At 44.6% G+C, this 6,753-nt stretch overlaps 1 protein-coding gene across 1 annotated transcript in view; it reads right to left on the bottom strand.

Annotated features, from left to right (window-relative positions):
* Positions 1 to 5,429: 5,429 nt before the first annotated feature.
* Positions 5,430 to 6,753, bottom strand: part of pgap4 (post-GPI attachment to proteins GalNAc transferase 4) — a 2,577-nt gene continuing 1,253 nt past the window's right edge. Inside the window, exon 2 of the mRNA XM_063194398.1 lies at positions 5,430 to 6,705. The gene's annotated coding sequence lies outside the window, so the exon portion shown is untranslated. The remainder of the gene's footprint in view (positions 6,706 to 6,753) is intronic.

Raw genomic sequence — 6,753 nt, forward strand, 5'->3', positions numbered from 1 at the left:
TAAAAAAAAAAAAAAAAAAAGTTGAGACATCCCTTTTGAAAAAAAAAACCCTGCTGCTCTGTTAGGTCATCTGCAGCATCACAGGGGTGTCTGCGATTCTGCAGTAGGACCTATATTAATGCTGCGATACTGCAGGAAATTAATTCAATATTTTGGAAACTACATAGACTTCTTCACAAATAGGCTACTGCGCATTATGGGTAGGCTATATGCGTAGGCCTACCTGCATGATGAAATAGTTTGGTTTTCAGTCCTTTAACCAAGTAGCCTATAGGCTTTCCCAAAAGGGAGCCTACGTCTGGAGGGATTCTTAAGCTCCTACACATCTATAGGCCTATTTTTGATGTGCCATTACATTTTGGGAGCATGTAACAGTTGCGGACCTCTACCATATGTTGGGTTCAGCACCTGTGCTATATGTGCGCGCATTCTCTGACTTTTTGAACCATTTTTGATAGACCTCTGACACCTGATTTCGTGTCTTTTTGGTGGTTATGGAAGTAGCCTGTCTAATGAATTAATTTCTCAGCCCATAAAATAACCACCCCTGAGCATATCCTGGTCGAATGCAGCATGTCCAAGACCAGAAATGCAATGTAGCCTGCAGTGCCCTATAGACCAGGGCTGGGGAACCTTATAGACCAGGGCTGGGGAACCTTATAGTGCAGGGCTGGGGAACCTTATAGACCAGGGGTGGGGAACCTTATAGTGCAGGACTGGGGAACAGGGGTGGGGAACCTTATAGTGCAGGGGTGGGGAACCTTATAGTGCAGGGCTGGGGAACCTTATAGTGCAGGGCTGGGGAACCTTCTAGTGCAGGGCTGGGGAACCTTATAGTGCAGGGGTGGGGAACCTTATAGACCAGGGCAGGGGAACCTTATAGACCAGGGGTGGGGAACCTTAGTACAGGGGTGGGGAACCTTAGTACAGGGGGGGGGGACCTTATAGTACAGGAGTGGGGAACCTTATAGTGCAGGGCTGGGGAACAGTGGAGGGGAACCTTATAGTGCAGGGCTGGGGAACCTTATAGTGCAGGGGTGGGGAACCTTTTCATATAGACCAGGGGTGGGGAACCTTTTCATATAGACCAGGGGTGGGGAACCTTATAGTGCAGGACTGGGGAACAGGGGTGGGGAACCTTATAGTGCAGGGGTGGGGAACCTTATAGTGCAGGGCTGGGGAACAGGGGTGGGGAACCTTTTAGGACAGGGGTGGGGAACCTTTTAGGACAGGGGTGGGGAACCTTTTAGGACAGGGGTGGGGAACCTTCTAGTGCAGGGGTGGGGAACCTTATAGACCAGGGCTGGGGAACGTTTTTCATTCGAGGGACCACTTCAAATTCCCCCAAGGGCTGTAAAAGTCCTCCAAGGGTCATACTATGACTATAAACTAAGGACTTCCACCTCCACCATAGGCCTATATTGAAGGCAGCTACCTTTACAACAGACCTTACCTTCTCTAGGTCCCCTGAATATAACTTAATTGTAGGTCTACAGCAAATGTAAATTCTAAGATTCCTTTACAAAATATGTCATATTTTATGTGAAGCTGCATAACATTAAAATTATATTTGGGGCCAGATAAAATGGCCGCTTTCAAATGGCCTCAAGGGCTTCAAGCGTCCCTTGAGACGTCCCTTCTCCACCCCTGCTATAGAGTTGGAGAATATGCTGTTATGGAGAATAAGTTTTCATTTAAGCACAACAGTCATCCCTCCCTCTTAGCTCAATGGTGCCCCCTGTGGGCTGTGGTTGGAACTGGGAGGCTATTTCTAACGACTGCATGGATTGAATCTGACAGCTTTTGAAATCAAAACACAAATTAGACCAGCATCATTATATATTATATTACATTATATCATATTATATATTGCTGTATTATATTATGGGCAATTATTACATTAACTTACTTGTTTGGTCACTGGACTGTGCGAATGTACTGTTGCCTTCACTATAATGCCTCAATGCCTCAACTGGTGGATGATGGAATAAAATGAACTGAACTACCATGAAGCGCCGCATTCACCCCCATTCATTTGACTCCCCCCCCCCCCCCCCCCCCCCCCCCCCCCCATTCACCTGACTTGCACCCCATTCATTTGACTTGACTGCTGCACCATTTTCTAATTGGTCCTCTGCCAGTGGGTCAAAGACGTGCAAAATGAAATTGTCATTCAGTGTAACGGATACCTTCTGCTGACTGTAACTGTAAAAAACACAACGCTTTTTTTTTTTTTTTTTTCAAGTGAATTCATGAAAGCCTCGGCTGTCATCCATTCACTTGAAACAATTTAAAAGTCAAGTTTTTTTTACAGTTACAGTCGGCAGAAGGTCCGTTACACTGGATGACAATTCCTCTCTGGACGTCTTTGACCCCAGTGCAGAGTGCAGGCTGCTGCTGCCTCATGAGCTGCTTTGGGAGACGTCATGAGACTGCTGTCCAGACATTTCAGACCTCATTGAAATTCCACCTAAATCATTGCTGAATTAAAAAAAAAAATGTTTTTCATTTTTCGTTCATAATGTGGATTTAGCTGCATGTCTAATTTTCTAATAGTTCCGTTGTTGAGGTTTCATTTAAGGTGCACTGTGTAATATTTTTGTAGTTTATTTCCATAATTCATGCAGCCCATTTTTCATGAATACTTACCACCACCATCAAATTTGAAGTACCGTATTCATTATGACTGGGAAAATGGCACTTTTCATACATGAAAAAGAGGATCTTCTGCCATTCCAGAAATAGACATTTTTCATTATTTAGTAAATATTCAGGAAAAGATCAAATTGGTAATATGCAGCACAGTTTCAATGAGCAGCATAGTTGCAATACCCATTCTGGCCACAATGAGCAGCATAGTTGCAGTACCCATTCTGGCCACAATGAGCAGCATAGTTGCAGTACCCATTCTGGCCACAATGAGCAGCATAGTTGCAGTACCCATTCTGGCCACAATGAGCAGCATAGTTGCAATACCCATTCTGGCCACAATGAGCAGCATAGTTGCAGTACCCATTCTGGCCACAATGAGCAGCATAGTTGCAGTACCCATTCTGGCCACAATGAGCAGCATAGTTGCAGTACCCATTCTGGCCATATTGAGCAGCATAGTTGCAGTACCCATTCTGGCCACAATGAGCAGCATAGTTGCAGTACCCATTCTGGCCACAATGAGCAGCATAGTTGCAGTACCCATTCTGGCCACAATGAGCAGCATAGTTGCAGTACCCTTCTGGCCACAATGAGCAGCATAGTTGCAGTACCCATTCTGGCCACAATGAGCAGCATAGTTGCAGTACCCATTTGGCCACAATGAGCAGCATAGTTGCAGTACCCATTCTGGCCATATTGAGCAGCATAGTTGCAGTACCCATTCTGGCCACAATGAGCAGCATAGTTGCAGTACCCATTCTGGCCACAATGAGCAGCATAGTTGCAGTACCCATTCTGGCCACAATGAGCAGGCATAGTTGCAGTACCCATTCTGGCCACAATGAGCAGCATAGTTGCAGTACCCATTCTGGCCACAATGAGCAGCATAGTTGCAGTACCCATTCTGGCCACAATGAGCAGCATAGTTGCAGTACCCATTCTGGCCACAATGAGCAGCATAGTTGCAGTACCCATTCTGGCCACAATGAGCAGCATAGTTGCAGTACCCATTCTGGCCACAATGAGCAGCATAGTTGCAGTACCCATTCTGGCCACAATGAGCAGCATAGTTGCAGTACCCATTCTGGCCATATTGAGCAGCATAGTTGCAGTACCCATTCTGGCCACAATGAGCAGCATAGTTGCAGTACCCATTCTGGCCACAATGAGCAGCATAGTTGCAGTACCCATTCTAGCCACATTGAGCAGCATACTTGAAGTACCCATTCTGGCCACATTCTACAGTGTCCCTTTACTGTTTTTCTCGATTGCTTACACACAATTTTCGGAATCAGTTCTCGAATTCTCAAAACTCTACACACAAATCTCCATACCTCACACACAGTGGGCAAAACTCCTCACTACCTCTGAAAAATGCACGTCTTGTCTCAAAACAAAGAAAAAAGGTCATTTTGTTCTCAAATGACACACACAAGCAGTCATTTTAATACACTCTTATGTGAACCATTGAACACTAATATGCACAAGGTAGAACTCTATACTCAACTTGACACACAGTAGAAACTTATTTTCTTCAGTGTTCTACTAACTACAGAGGGTATTTTTCTGTAGGGAAATAATGAAATATTGTTTTTAGACTCAGAGTACAGAGATATGTGGCAAAAAAATACATTTCACATAATTTTCTGAAATTGAAAAAAAAAACACTAATTCACTGTAAAATATTGGGTAACCACATGAAAGTGATCTCTTGTATAACATATTTTGGAGTTCAAAAACTAAACAAATGTGTTTTCTCACTGCATCCACTCATGTTTTCATCAATATCACATGCAATGTGTGTCCTTATGGGGTGATGATTTCAGATTGTAAACCGGTATGAAGAGAGTTTGCCCATGTGATGAGGAAGTGAACATAGTATGGCAGTTGATTTTAGTGTTTTGAATGACAGTGTGTTCAATGCGACAACCAGGGATTTTCTTAATGAAAATTGTGTGTAATCCAGATAATTGTGTGTAGTGGTTTGAAAAGAGTGTGTTTTAAAACTGAAATGTGAGTGTAAAGAAGGAATTGTGCTTAGTGTTCAGTGACATTGGTTAGGGGAGTTGGGAAATGGGTGAGATGTTCAGAGAATTGTGTGTGAAGTGTAAACTGTAAAGTTTAACTATTGAGATCATTAACAAGTGAGCACAATCCGCAGTGGCAACTTACTTTCAAGTCACTTACTGGTGGACTGTTGCCATTTTGAAAACTTCATATTACATTGACTATGCACTCTGAGTGAGCTCCTGGCGCTGCTCGGCGACTGCGGGAAGCGGCCGTGTGCCGAGGTGCTGGTGTGCGACGTGGAGTCCAGCCCCGCGCTGAACGAAGACGCCGCGCTGCTGGAGAAACAGTTCCTGGTGGTGCGACGCTCGGCCGGAGAGCAGTCGAACAGGAGAGCCAGGCTGAACACGTTCGAGCGAGAGAAGCAGGACTACGTGTACTGCCTCCGCCAAGGCTGGGAGATGAGACGGCCGAGGAACGTGGTGGTGCTGGAGGACGACGCGCTGCCGAGGCCCGACTTCTTTGCTGTAGTTCGCGACCTGCTGTCTGTCTCCTGTACTGTCCCCTCTGCAGTCATCATTAAACCATCTGTCACCTGTACTGTCCCCTCTGCAGTCATCATTAAACCATCTGTCCCCTGTACGCTTTTTTCATTTCTGAAGGACTGAGGAACTATAAAAGTACCTTAACATTTTGAGATTTTTTTTTTAACCATAATTGATGTAGGGCCTAGATATTTTAGGCCGGGTATTAAACAAAAAAGACAAATATAAGAGATATATTATTTATTCAGGTGTGACATGTGAAAATAGTGATGACAGTGCAAATCATGGAAGAAATGTCTTAGGATTCCCACAGATGAAGAGACACATAAAACCAAACCAGAAGCCAGTAGCCAGTTCCCCAATTATATATACAGTGATGGGCAAGCTGCACTCGTTAGTCTCATTAGTTTAATTGAGTTTAGTTGAAATACTCACCTGGTTAACAGGTCATGGTCATTAGAGCAGGTCATTTGGAATAGATGGTAGATGGTAGATGGTAGATGGACTGCATTTATATGGCGCCTTTCCACTCCTTCGAGCACTCAAAGCGCATTATATTGTATGCCTCACATTCACCCACTCACACTCACATTCACACACCGATGGCCGTGCCTGCCACGCAGGGCACCACTCTGCCACCAGGAGCAAGTTGGGGTTAAGTATCTCACTCAAGGACACAATGACGGGGGGGGGCGTGGGGGGGGGCTAGCATTGGAACAGCATTGGATTGTAAACTAATGAGTTCAGCTCACCCATCACTGATTATATAACACCATTATATGAATACATTCTTCACCCCATCACACATAACATCTGGGCAGCCACATGTTATCAATGCTCACACAAAACATGCTATATTTCCAAGGTTATAGGAATGGTGATACCAATACCGGTAATATATAAAACCAAATCAACCCCAAAGCTTTCCAAAAGGCTTGGCCAGGGGAGTAATCCAAGAGAGCGTGGTTAAAGGACCAGTTCAGTCAATTTCAACATGCAGTTGTAATGCTCACACTACCCTTGACTTGTCAGTACCTGAGATTTCTTCTTTTTCTTCTTCAGCCTTTTCCGAGATCTTGGTCATTGTAATGGGGGCAGCGCTTTGTTTACCTTTAAAAAAAACATTTTTATTTATTCCCAATAACATCCAAAAGGTTATACAACATCAGCAGACAACTAGCAAACAGCGGTACCTTTTGGGAAAACATTTGAAGTAGGCCTATGTTAACTTTTTAAAAAATGTAAACCAACGCTGCCCCCATTAGAATAGCTCATAACTCGCAAAGGGCTTAGCCGAAAAATGTGTCATCACCGGGCACTGACAAGTCAAGGATAGCGTGAGCAATACAACAGCATATTGAAATTGACTGAACTGGTCCTTTAATGGGTAAAGTGAACCAGGAAGAGGTGAATCTACGAACAGAGTTTGGGGCGTGCAGTGCGGGGTTGGTCCCCAGACGTCACGGTAAGAGTTTGGGGCGTGCGGGGTTGGTCCCCAGACCTCACGGTAAGAGTTTGGGGTGAACAAGGTTGGTCCCCAGACGTCACG

The sequence above is a fragment of the Engraulis encrasicolus genome, chromosome 1 (genome assembly GCF_034702125.1).
Source record: "Engraulis encrasicolus isolate BLACKSEA-1 chromosome 1, IST_EnEncr_1.0, whole genome shotgun sequence".
Taxonomy (NCBI): domain Eukaryota; kingdom Metazoa; phylum Chordata; class Actinopteri; order Clupeiformes; family Engraulidae; genus Engraulis; species Engraulis encrasicolus.